The 14,235-nt window shown below is 39.6% G+C and overlaps 1 protein-coding gene across 1 annotated transcript in view; it reads right to left on the reverse strand.

The window, feature by feature from the left end:
* KCNK1 (potassium two pore domain channel subfamily K member 1) overlaps positions 1-14,235 on the reverse strand; it is a gene marked incomplete at its 5' end in the record, with an annotated part of 34,653 nt that overhangs the window by 20,063 nt on the left and 355 nt on the right. The gene's annotated exons all lie outside the window — the stretch shown is intronic.

Genomic DNA, 14,235 nt, shown 5'->3' on the forward strand with positions numbered 1-14,235 from the left:
GAACCCAGCACCTGTGCACTGTGGTGCTCTGCTTGAAGCCAGGTACAGTTCACTGGAAAAGAGATTTCTAAAAATTTATAATTCACACCTGTTACCATCCCAAATGCACCCTGGGTTGTGTCAAAAGCTTTGAATGCATTGCAGTGCCACTTACTGAAGTGTTTTAATCACACATCCAATCACTGAAGAATACCTATCTAGTCTTGCTAACTTAGTAATTTCTTGCATTGAAATGAACCACAGCTTTTCTTCCTACCATCTGGAAATAAAAAGAAACAACCAGCTGCAAATTAGTATGCTTTCCACCTCCACTTTGAAACAAAAATTGCTTTATTGCACCATCAGAAAGAACAGAGCACGAAAACAGTGAAGGGAAGCAGTATTGTGGGCAGTAAGGAATTATCACACAACATTAAAAAATTAAGCCATTTCACGCTGTGGAGTTAAAATCAAATCTGTAAGCAGCATCTTTGCATTAAAATCCAACCTCACGTAGAAGAAAGCGTTATCTACCAGATACAGCAGGGGAATAGGAATATTTACTTCTAATCTTGTTACTGATTTGACATGTGGAACTCAGGGAAATTACGAGCATCAGCTCTGTTGTTTGGCAGAGGAAGACACATAGTCCTTGCCTATTTTTGTAAGGTACTTCAATATTTCATACATAAGTCAGTCAGTCACCATAACGTATCTCCATGTGAATAAATCCTATTACTTTCTTCTGTTTTAATAGCTATTTCTCAGAAACATGAAGAATTCAACAACGCATAAAGCCAAACAGAAGCAAAACAATTCAACACAAATAGACAAAAAATCACTAAAGCAACTAGCAAAAACACACAGATCTGAAGTGCATCACACTCCACTTTCATGCAAGCACATTCCATCTAGAATAATAAAGATAAATTATGAGACAATATTTACATAAGGACCAAAGTAAGATACTTTTACACATGAGATTACTTACTCAAAACTCTAAATCACAGTCCTAAATATGATACTCGATGATACTTTCTCATTTGAATACAGTCTAGCTGAATATATCCACCATTTCATCAAGCTCAAAATAGAACACGAATTTGCAAATCTCAATGGGAAAATACTTTAACTGTTGTGAGAACTGGTTTACTGAACCATAAACTGATTTTATAGATACACTAGTCCTATTCAATTATTCACATGTTTAGGGCATCCCACATAGCAAACAAGAATTGTGGGAAACAAATTTGATTAGTTACACTGGAATAAGGACACCCAGGGTAATCACAACTGTATGTCCTATCAGCATATAAAGAGAAAGGAAAAGAACTGTAGTTGAACATACTATTTATGTTCACAAGGAAATGAAATGTAGAGGTTTTTGCTTATCTAGAAGAAAGTATTTAGAAATAAATAGGGATGTAGCATTTAGACACGTAAACTACATACACAAGACATTTAGCCAGCAATGTAAAGACACAGAGCAACTTAAATACTCTGTGGTTTTCAAACCTTATATATATTGTCTGTTTAGACTAACGGCAATTTGTTGTAAAACAATGCACTTCACTTAGCTACAAAAATGTCTCTTGGTGGGATAGTTGACGATTCCAGAAATTCTTACAACTATAGCATGACTTTCCTAGTGGAAATACATCATTCCAACCTCTCAGGGCCAGAATAGCCCTAAGATAGCCCTGCATACGATGAAAGCAGGCAACATTAAATCAGTATGACAATTCATCAAAAAATACTCCAGTTGCCCAATCCCAACTCTGGACTCACCAAGTCAGTCAAAGACCATCGACACTGACCAATGACTTTGAGACCCATTTCCTTAAATCCCTTTCCAGTAAGGTAGCACACGTATCAGAAATGCTTAGCAATCATCCAGTCTGAAGGTTTCATGTTCAGCACCCTCCTGCTGCCAGCACCTGCATTTGCAAACAGTGACCAACATGAAATGTGTGGATTGACACAACCTGTGACTCTGTAAGGAAAGCAGGATGCTTACATGGCATCTCTCAGACCTCAGCATAAAGGGGAGGGGAATGTAAAATTGCTGGTAATTCCAAAATAAAGGCCTAGCACTGAAGAGCCTGAACAGCAATGAGTAAATTGATAGTTAACACATCTTTACAAGGGAGAGATTTCTTTGCAAGTGTCTGGTCCTAGGAACGCAACCAGTTTCTTGTAATTGTCAACATCAATGTCTTGTCAATTGTCAATGATAAGAATTTGTAAACTGGTTACAATGGCATGACTGCATTGCTTCCTTACTAACTTCAAAGACAATGCAGTTTACCACATAACAGTAGCTACCCAGCAGGAGAAAATGAAGTTCCCCTGGAGATGCGTGTACCTGAGATACACGGGATAGGAATATTTTAATGGTGGCATCTGAATTAACAAAAAGGAGTCCAGTTAAAATTCTTTCAGCTTTGCTTGCTGACATTTTAATCCTGCTTGAAATAATGCTCCTTTACAAGGGACAGCCAGCAATTGTCAGATACATCAGCATTACAGGAAACACTTCCTTAGGTTGCCAGTGCCTTTCTTATATATCTGTTGACAATTTGACTGTGCTTTTTTGATTCTTTCTTTTACCACACTGCTACATGAAATGCCTAACTAATTCCAGAGTTACCGCTAGGAAAAAAGTTGCTCTTGGTTCTGGCTGCTCTTGTATTGGTTGCAGTTTACTCAAATGTAATAACTCAGAGCAAACTAATCCAGCAGGAAAGGAGTATGTTTCTTCCAGTCCAATAAACTGACTTGGCTTACTGCTGTGGTCCTGTTGGCAACACACCTAGCACAGGGCTGGACCCCAGGGTGAGAATCGGGGATCCAAGCCATCTTCCTACCGCTGGCAAAGCTGTTAGGTAGGCTCAGCCCATTCTGTTTTGCAACACCCGGAGCAAACCCTTTACTAGGTAAAGAGAGGCATCCAGCGTGCTAAAGCAGAGAAAATACTGCCACCTTCTCACAAAGGCTACTCAGGCATTTGGTCAGTTATGTGGGCTGGTGTGTAGTTTGTTTTCTACACATAGTACACAACTGAGCAATTCCCTAGAAAGGAGAAGCAATATTTTTGGATTCTCCACTGAAGGAAAGATACAGAAATGTGCATTGCACACTTTGATATGGCTTCTAGGTAAAACCTTTTTCAAGTAGCTGTAATTTCCTCTAATATTACTGAGCAGAAAAACTATTACTAAAGGAAAAAAACCAACATCAAATACAAGAAAATAAAAGCATGCTGAAGTGCATCCACAGGATGGGAAATCAGCTTACTGTATGGGAACACAGCCCAGCAGCAGAAATGGAGAACTGCAAGACAAAATACACAGGCTCCTATTTTCAACCATACTAATGGCTCATACATGGTTTTTCATGACTGTTTTTCCTTTGTCTTAGTTCATCCTTTAGCAAAATACATACAGAAATGTCACTGTAATCTCTCAAGATGCAGAACATAACAGTAGGGCACTAATCAGCAAAGCAGTTCCTGGTATGCATGTGCTTCAAGATCTACTGATAAAACATTACTCAGAAATGTGAAAGATTATCCCCATCTCCCTCATGACATCCAAGGACATGGTATAATGCAAGGTTAAGACCTGGGGCTCAAACTTCTGTTCGAGATGTTGAGAGAGCTTCCATCTTTTGCTTTGATTGAGATTCATGGCTACCAATAACTACTAGGATAAATGACAATGTCCTCAAAGCAGCATACAAAATACTCTCAGGTGGCAGCTAGAAAACCTGACCTGAACATTCCGGTGGCTTCACTAAGTAAACAGAGCTGCACTAAAAGATACAACTGAAAACTAAAGATGTATCTTTGCACTGTAGGTAGGCAGAATGTAAATGCATAACAACTCCAATAATAAACTAAGGCCTAAATCTAAGGCCTGAGATAAGTCTCGGATTTACCTTTTTCTTATCAACATGAATTGTTGATTTACACAGTGTAACATCCTGTAGTGTTCATGGTTCTTTGGTTGCCCAACCAGAGTTGCAGCAGTGGACCAAGAGCCAGGCTGGAGTCCTGGATTTCTCAACAAATGTGTAAATGTACAGAGGTAAATTAAACAATCCTCACATTAGAGAAATTCATTGCTAAGTACTAATCACCCAAATTATTTACAGCATTTTGTGTTAATTTCTGTGCACCACTTACAGTTTACAGTAGGTGGGATTTTCAAACAGGAACACAATGACACTGCTTTGAGTCCTGTCCATTTTTGCTATACTGTTGAGTCAGCATTCCAACACTAACCAAAAACAGAGCCATGGAAATCACTGATCACAGAACTGTCAAAGTTGGAAAAACCCTCTAGCATCACCAAGTCTAACCATCAAACTATATAATATGTATAAATAAGTAACAAGACCTGCTGTGGAGTGTTTAAAATTTAATTGCCCATTAGTAAATCATACAGCCTACAGCTTCTGAAACTCTACAAGAGATGGAAGTTCTCTGGTTTGCTTTAGAGTTTTCTCATTTCCTTTAGGCTGTAGGCTTCAAAGGAAAAGGTCTATGCCATTCTTGTACAGCATACAGCTGGGAAAATAGCTACTTTAAAAAATATACTAAGCAGAGATTCCGAGGCCTTCCCATATTAATCTTAAATACAATGATCAATTTTTAAGGCTCTTCTCCCTTTTGTGGAGGGAGATGTATAGACTTCTATAATGAAGTCCCCAAGAGTTAAACATCCAAGCTATTTAATTTTTAGCAGATCTCTGGACATGTTGCTACTTTCTGAAGGGTTTTTTTCCCCACTTTAAAGCCACATACAGTACAGTCTCAGCCTACTGGGGAAGAGGTGAAATCAGATTTTTGCCTGTGTTTGCACTTGGTGACTCTAAAGTAACATCTTTTCAAACTATACTGTAAACAAAAGAGGATACCTACTCTAACTTGCCTCCGGACCTTGGCACTACTACTGCATGTTGCAATGTCTAAGGGTGCCAATCACATTTTAAAAGCTCAACCAAGCAAAATATGTGCTCATAGTGTGTCATGTAGTTTTAAAAGGACAAAAAAGTAGAAGACCAAGTGTCACGGAAGAGAAAATTCAATACAGACTTTAAAATAAAATACTACGTAAGTCCCATTTCAGTCATTGCCGCACCGTTTGAGATTTTCTGAAGGATTACTTTTGCCTCTTAATACTGAGAAATCTTCCCACACTTGAAAATAATGATAGTTTTAGTATGTATTTCATAGAATCATAGAATGATTTGGGTTGGAAGAGACCTTAAAGATCATCTTGTTCCAACCCCCCTGCCATGGGCAGGACACCTTTCACAAGATCAGGTTGCTCAGAACCCCATCCAATGCGGTGTTAAACATTTCCAGGGATGAGGCATCTATCTTCTCTGTGCAACCTCTGCAAGTGCCTCACCACCCTCACAGTAAAGAATTTCCTCCTAATATGCAAACTAAACCTACTCTCTTTCAGTTTTAAGCCATTTCCTGTTGTCCTATCACTACATGCCCTTGTAAAAAGTCCCTCTCCAGCTTTCTTGTGGGTTCCCTTCAGGTACTGGAAGGACACAATGAGATCATTCCAGAATCTTCTCTTCTCCAGGCTGAACAATCCCAATTCTCTCAGCCTTTTCTCATAGGAGAGGTGCTCCCATAAACATTTTCAATAAAGCTGAGAAAAGGACTACTTCTACAGTCATTTCAACATACAACAACTAGAAATATCATACAGCCAGTACAACAAAGAAAATAAGTCACAAAATCTAAACACTGCCTGAAATGTATTTTCTTTTGCAAAAGCCACAATTCTGAAACTACATTCATCTCTCATTCTGCTTATTGAAAAAAAAGAAAGTGAACAATGATGTGTCTTAACCATATCATTTCAATATCTAATTCTGGTTGGTTGGTCCCTCTTTTACCTTAAACTAACTTATACATCTAGTCTTAGAAAACTTCTGTGAAGAAGCTACTATTAGAGAATTTAAGGTTATTCAGCTGAGTCAGTTTAAACAGTCTTTAAATAATTGAAAGGCACAGAAGGAGGTACTCATACTACAAGTAGAATGAAATTCAGAGGTGCATTTTAACCTTTTCATTTTAGTTTTGAGTTATTTCTAACATATTCAGAATAAACATTCAGTGTGTCGGACATGAAATGCACAAGGAGCAAAATATATGACAAAACCCTATTCTCATAGTACCAGTGCTCTCAAAAGCTGCATTTGCAATGATAATAAATTATGCTTGAAAACATTCTATACAGAGATTCTGGTCATGCCAGAAGTTTTCAATTTGTAGTAGAGGACAGCAGAAAGATGCAGAAAGCCTCTACTTGCTGTTATCGTAACAGTCAGGACTCACAATTTTCAGGAGAAAGGTGGAATTCTGCTGTTAAAGTTTCTAGCAGTAAATAGTATGCAACTTTGTCAGAGGGCACAGACTCAATTTCTCACACACAAGCAAAGAGTATTTGGAACACTGGGCTACTGGGCTGGCTTGTTCCACTGGCAAAACCTGTTTCCCAGCCTAACCTGCAACTGGCATTTCCCTGGCTCCTCAAAAATGATGTGATAACTTCTGAAACTGCTCAAGTGACTGGCACAGAATCCGTTTAGAGTACGGACTACGGTAATTCTTAGGAAGCATCAGATAGTAAATGCTTGGAGTCTGGTGACAGCTAGTGTACCACTTGGATTTGCAAGTGCTTCTCCTACAAGGGCGCTGGCAGACTGTTTTCAGAGATGTGTATCTTTTCCTTTCCAAGGAAAAGGAAATCCGTATGTTCTTCCAAGAGGCACTTTGATACTTTTGTGAAGCACAGCCACTTGAAAAGCTTTGCTCCCTTCATTCCTTTCAGTCCTGCTCTTAACCAGGACCACATTGCTGTTTTGTCCTCACAAGAAACAATCTGTTTAAGGTTTAGGCAAGGTTCTTCAGTAAAAAAGACAACTGGTACATTTCTCCTTGATCTTCTGGGTCACCATCAGTAACTACTGTAGGTCTTCAGTTGAATTTTGCACAAATGTCATAACTCTCAAGCAGCTCAGGTCAGACCCAGAAACAGTAGGGATTTAGATAGCTAATTCCCAAGAAACTTTTTATTACTGTTCTTTAATCCTGAAGACATCAAAACTCTCATAGGAATCCTAATTTTTCCTCAAAAGGCTAAACTTCCACTTCTTCGCAGGCCAATAAATATTTTGGTCTTCATATGGCTAAGTAGCTTGTAACCTACTTTATAATTAACCTGAAGCAGTGACTAAAAGAGACATTTGTCCATAGATTATGATGTTCCTCTATCCAAAAAACGTCACAGATTATTAAAATGACAATGCAGTGGGCCAAAGTGAAACAAGGAAAGAACCAAAACAGCCAACAAATAAATGAAAACAGGAGAAACTACAGATTTGAAAGACCTTTTTTAAATTACATTCAGATAAAAGTGAAAATCCTGCCATGTAATGGTCAGGAACTGCAGGATTTGGTTGTTAAGTTTTAGAAGTCCTGTTCTGAAAGCATACATGACTTTTAGCTTAGGATTTGATTTGGAGATGTCAGTAGAATAATAATAAAAATTCCAGCTTTACAAAAGGGTTAAAAAATAGAAAATGTTTAATGAAAGGCGATTTTGGAGGAGATTACTCTCTTGCTTTTCAACTGTTTGTGTTTCAGACAGGAATAATGACCCTAGGGCAAACATAAAAGGACTACAGAGGCAGCAGTTGCAGTCCTGCACCTGCTGAGAGCTGCTGCTCCTCACCACTGGGAATTTAGCAAAGCAAGTGGAACTGGAGGATACAGAAGTGAGGACAGAGTTTGTAAGAAACACATTCCATCCATCAGCAGCCAGCACTGCTCCAAACAATAATACAGTCCTGCTAATCCATGGCTTCTCCAGTTTCTGTCAGGAGATGGTTTTTTATTACTCACTGGCCTGTAAAACAGGCCAAATATTGGTTTAGAGCGACTTTTGACACCCTTTCTTTCAGCAAGCACAAGCAGGATTTTGGCACAGCTGATTGCTGTGTAATCCCATGAGAAACCAGGAACTACCACCCTGCCTGGAACACAAGACAGGGACAGACCCAGATTTCCTCCCTGATACTGCTTACTTCAGTAGAGAAAACAAGACATCTGTCCTGGGCACACAAGAGATAATGTGACCAATCTGCCAGCTGTAACCCATCTCCGTTACTCATCTCTTATCAGACGGTGCATTCTGTCCTGAAGTCCAGAGCCTAATATCTTTCTCAAAAATGGTTATTATCATTGATTTTGAAAAAAATACAGGGGTTTTGGAGATATTCACACAACACATTTTTGGTTTGTGTGTTCTGGCAGGGTTGCTTGGTTTTGTTTTGTGGGATTTTTTATTTGCTTGGGGTTTTTAACTTGTCAAGTCCTTTCTTTTCTAGTTTTAAACGTGAAAATTTTTTAATTTTTTACTATTTCATCGAACATTCCCATGATTTTGTATTGTAAGGCAGAGATATCAGAAACATTCAAGATACTTTCTCAGTATTAGTCCATACATACCCAACTTCTTTCACAGCTTCCCTAGCTGATGGTCTTTTTGTCTCTTCTTCCTAAGGAGTTCTAGAAAACCCTCATTCAAATCCTTGTCCTGAGAATAACATTAAGCTGAACTCAACTGAAACCTCCCACATCCCAGGAGCGACAGCATCTTAACCCCAGGGCCAGAATAAAATATGACAGCAGCAAGTCTGGAACTGCTCCATGAGCATAAAATGAAGGAACTTCCCCTGAGAAGAAAGCAGGCACAGGCAGACAGAATGACTCTTTGACTTTGTGTTTATACCACGTCATGCAATATTCAGGGCGCCTGGTTCCAGGACAGTCTATTGATCTGGTGGCCAGCAGCCTTGGGGCCAGTAGCTGTGATTACCCTGTTCCAGAAAACCCTGTAGGCTTCAACCACTTGGCTTCAGATCCTACCAGTTGGCTTACTGAATGTAATCCTTCTCCTCTGGCATCCTTCTCAACCTACCTTATAATTTCCTTTGCTGTTCTTAGAAGCTCTCCTGTATAAAAACCACTCTGTTGCAGAGCACAGCACAACCTCCCTTTGCCTTCGAGATTATCCACAGCAAATTACCTTTTCCTGTAGATGTTGTTTCCAAGTAACAAACAACTCAAAAGAGAAACAAAATTCCCAACGTTTGGCATTCTCACTCAATGGCAGATGAATAGCTGCAATTCATGACACCAATTTAAATAATCTATGAGTGCTGCAGTCAGAGCAACAGCACAATGAAGCTTCAGTGTTCTGCTGGAGTCAGGGGTGACTACCAGCGAGACAGATCTGACTTTAATCCATCACAAGTTTGTATATTTTCAGATAAGAGGCAACAAAAAATCGTATGTCAGGTCTCTAGGCAAATATTTGGTATAAATTATGAAACACATTTATTTGGTGTGTATTAATGAGATAATACAGGCATCACCAGGGACACAGCCCACATATTCTGACAGCAGCAGAAGTGATATATGCATTTTACATTGAATTCAAGCATAGGACAAAACCCTTTGTTTTCCCTAAAGCCTCTAAAGTGAACTATCCTCTTATTTATTATGCTATCTATTTAAGTTATATTCACATTTTTCTATAAGATATGAGAGACCCTAGTAGTCTCTTCCACCTGAAGGCTCTACTGTAAGACCCTACAAATCTTATGATGTCTTTGTAATGCTCCACTGTGATGCTTTCATGGCACTCTCTCATCTTCTATGAATTTGTTAAGATCTGTAATGCACACTGAATAAGCACTGGATGTGGGGCCTGTTCCCCTGGGGGGAAAGAAAGGCAAGAAAATAAAGCACTTGCGAGAAGAACATGGAGAAAATGATGCAGACTGCCAGGCTTCTCTCTCCCTGGTCTCTTCATAAGGAATACGTTCCTTTGCAGTACGTTCTTTTGTAGTACCAACTCCAGCAGAGACTCACAGCCTGTTACTTTTCATAAATAAAGGCATAGTTTAGTTTCTCTTCTAAGTCATCAGTAGCAATGCTTATGAGAGTCAGACCTAACAGAGAGAGAGAACACCCTTTTGTAAGAGAACACCCTTACAAATCAAATTATATATGCATTAACTCCTCATACAGCTTGGCAGTTAAATAACTTGAATGCAAAACTGTCCCTGAAAGCCGTATTGTATCTTTACTAGCACTTCAACCAAGCACTTTCAAAGTAACAGCCTCTGTCAGCCTTTATCTGCAACTACTGAATCACTACTGTTCCTTACTCCATTCAGAGTACAGCAAGCAGAAACCCAGACTCAGTACATTATGGATCCTGGGTGACATTCCCTGAATGCAGCACAATACCCATCCTCAGCACCTACAATGAGACTGGTACAGGCTGAATTGCGGAGATGCTGCTTTCACAAACCACTTTGCCATCAACCATGTTACAGGATTCAAAGTGGTTGAATACTAACAGTCCTCTCCTCTTGTATTGTCTGAACTCCTGTGGCTCAAATGAGAGGCCAGCTGACCTTCATCAAAAAATTTAAAACATGCATTGCCATGTAGACAAGGCAACTTCTCCTCACTTGGCCTTGTCCTGATTTAGAGATTTGCAAAGGAGATCTTCACTTCCTTCCAATGGGTATCTTGCCAACCCTATCACGGCAGAGAAGGATAAGGATCCAAAGAAGCTCTTTCTCAGCAGCCCTCTGCTATCTAAGTGTTATGTGAAATCTCCAGTCATGCTTGTAGATAGCAAGGCTTGTAGAAGAAGGGAAAAATACTCAAAGCTGGACAGTCAGAATAAGACTTACAGTCCATTCGTATAAAATGCCATGGGATATCCACACACTGAGAAGAGTCTCTCCAGAAATAAACATAAAACTACAGGCCCCAAGTTCCTAAAACAGCAGCTCCTTTCCTTCCCTACCTATTTTCCTTCAACAAGCGGAAGTCAGTGTACTCTTCATATCTGTCAACACAACCAGCATCAATTTCTTTGGTTGCTTCATTCTGCTTACAACTTGTGTAATGCAGTTTTCCCATATTGTGCCAATATGGGATAAAATGTTAGACACTGACAGCATGCCAAGACAAGTGAAAACACCACCTGGAAGGGCAAGTGCAAAAAATTACTTCATTTTTGTTAGAAATAAAAGCCTTTAGTACAGATGGCACCACAACAAAGCCAACCAGAAAGAACTGCTTCAGTATGATTTGATGGCATCTTGCACTGAGACAAGCAAAGACCATAGATGTGTGTCAGGTATTAATTACAGGGAGTTTCCAAGACAGACACTATTTAAATGCACACAACTGTATATTCTTAGTGTTTATGCTGTCAATTATTAATGACCAAATTGCTTCATCTTACACATAGCTCATATGGCATTCTGCACAACTGCTTAAGTTGCATAGGGAAGAATAAAGTCAGAAGAGAAACCTGCTGCCAGTCACTGCTCCAATCTGCTGAAGCCTCACCACCAGTCCATTTCACTGCCCTTTGTTTGCCCGTCCTTCAGGCAGCTTGTGACAGTCCTGTGACAGCCCATGTGCACAGTAATATTAATTGCTTTCAAGTAGCAATTTGCCTTATTCTGCAATCTCCTTTCATTTAAGATTTTTTTTTCAAAGTCTTAACTGGCTTTATCATTTTCTTCAAGGATTTTCTCTAGTGAGTAAGAAGCCAAAGACTATAATAAGGACGGGAGGGAACAAGAAGTCAAGTCAGGGTTGCCAAATTTAAACACTTTCCCTACATGCTTTATATAGAAAACTGAAAGGCTATGAAAGAAGCCTTGTCCTCTGCACAAGGGGTAGGTGTGTATTTATTTACATATAAGAGACAAATTCAGTCAGCTGAACACAAGGAACATCCGGGTGCTCCCTGTAATTTCACTTACACACAGAAACAACCCAGCAATTGCTCTTTTCTGCTTTTGCTCTTTTCTGCTTTTGCTCTTTTGGCAAAGAGAGGGCATTTCAGGTGTACAGTTTATAACAATACAGCACATTTTGAATGTGCAAACACTTCTGAACAACTGCTTGAGGTGGCCAGGTGAGTTCTTCTGCCTGTCTTTCATTTTAATGACCATTTCAAGAGATTTGAAAGATTTCTTGCACAGATGCAGAGTTAATTGAGGGGAAAAAAATGCACCTCATCAGAAATACGTGCGCTCTGGGGAGAATTCAAACACGCATTGGACACACCTTATTGGTCTGGATTTACATTTTATCTTGTCTACTTGTACAAACTCTAATTTATATTAAACAGGAATTAGGTACAGCTAAAGGCCACTGCATAAAACAAGAAAGAGACAAATTTGGTTAAAAAGGGCCCAACTCAAAGGACTATCAGACACAAAAGGAAGAACCACCACTTGATGCCTGGTCTATTACATCAATGATGACTGGATGACTTCAGTTTATGAAGGTGACAGAAATAACTAAAACTCACGCATGTCAGACCTCTGGGTTTTCTAAGCATATGCCATGTAAGTGGCATTTTCCAAAAGGTTTTCCGTTTGGACAATGGTTCCTTGGGTCTTCTTCCCTTGTAAGGCCTCGATGATCAAGCCAGCTGAACACACAGGGCCAGGTTATACCTTGCCCTTCAGCAGACGTGCAGTGGGAAAGAGATGTCCCTGTCTAAGCTGTACTAGTGAATCCAAACATCCAGTAGCTGTGTATCGGCAGGAAGCGTTAAGGTGTTACCAACTCAGCCCCACCCCCTCTGTCCCAACTGTGAACACTTTTTGACTGATTCATCAAAAAAAAAAAAAACCAACCAAAATCCAAAACAAGCAAACGAACAAAAAAAACCCCAAAAACCAAACCAACAACAACAAAAAAACCAACCAAACAGGAATTTTTCAATATATTTTTTTAAAAAATGTGGGTTATTACATTACAGAAAAACTCATTTGAATATAAAAATAGCTCTTGGACAAAATACCTAACAGTGTAACTGATTAGGAATGAAAACAAGCATTATAAGGTCAATTCAACTCCTTAAGCTTTAAGTGCTTTATAGTTTCACTGAATAAAAAAGAAAAAAAAAAGGAAAGAAAAAAAATTGAGTGCTGAAGTACTATCACAATTCCATGCTTTTCTTCACCAGGACTATTATCATATGTTGATTAATGCATAGAAATTTCTTCACTGAAAGCATTTAACTGCCACAAGTGTGTCACTTTCTCTCTTCTTACAAACTCTAACGCTAGTAACTAAGAACTGGGGAGGGGAGGTGCTGTGGCAACACCCATAAGCCTGTTTCACTTTTTAAAAACACAGACTTCCTGATGACTCTAACCTGTATACTCAATGACAACTACTTATAGGACAAGCATTGCCTGTTTGAGATCAGTCAGGAAGCACTAACATATGATCAGGTAAGCAAATTATTAAATGTCATTATTAATATCAGTTGTGCTAACTTGGGGGCAGGGGAAGGAAGAAAAAAAGAAAAAAGGAACAGTGCATCTTTTATAGTAATATCAATATACTGCCAAGACACAAAGCCCTTTCTGGTTGTACAAATGTCAGGGTGATTTTTTTTTAAACCTTTTCTTATTTGATAAGCCCTTATTATTTATGGCAGTGACCTGCATTCAAATCACCAGAGCCCAACTTCCCAGCACAAATGCTTGCACTCATCCTTTAAGAGAAAGCTGTCCACTATGATCGTATGAGAAATGCAACTACTGTAAAAATAAGTGCTTGTAAAAACTATGGTCAGAGGAACGTTTCCTCGAGCTTTTCAAAACACCAATGCAAATCACTACTTGGAAGAAAAAAAGCATTGTCTTTCAGTCACTTACATGCAAATGTTAAATGGAACTTGACAGTAAAATATGAAAATGAAATTTAACTTCATTACAACCAGGTTAGCAGCCCGTCCCCGTCCATCCGTGTGTGTCCCCCCCTCCCCCTCCCACTGCAAAAAATCAGCCTGGGGAAAAAAAAAAACCAAAGGAGAAAGCAAAGAAGACCAAGAGCTTAAGAAGACACCCCTAGAAGCATTTAAAAGTTCAAAGAAAGAGATGGGCACCTCGCCGGATTTTCGAAACCGCCAACGATTTCAAGGTGGGGTACTTGGCAACCGGGCTCTTGGCGCTGCATTCGGGGGGGTTTCAAACACGGGTGATGCATCCTACACAAAACATGCTTGTCGCACGGGAGAGTTTGGGAAGCACCGCTCCCTTCGGAGCCCCCCTCACGCCCAGGGCAGCGGGGCCGGTGCGGGGCCGGCGGTCGCTCCGTGCCCC

Source organism: Corvus brachyrhynchos, unplaced genomic scaffold, assembly GCF_000691975.1.
Source record: "Corvus brachyrhynchos isolate BGI_N302 unplaced genomic scaffold, ASM69197v1 scaffold70, whole genome shotgun sequence".
Lineage (NCBI taxonomy): Eukaryota > Metazoa > Chordata > Aves > Passeriformes > Corvidae > Corvus > Corvus brachyrhynchos.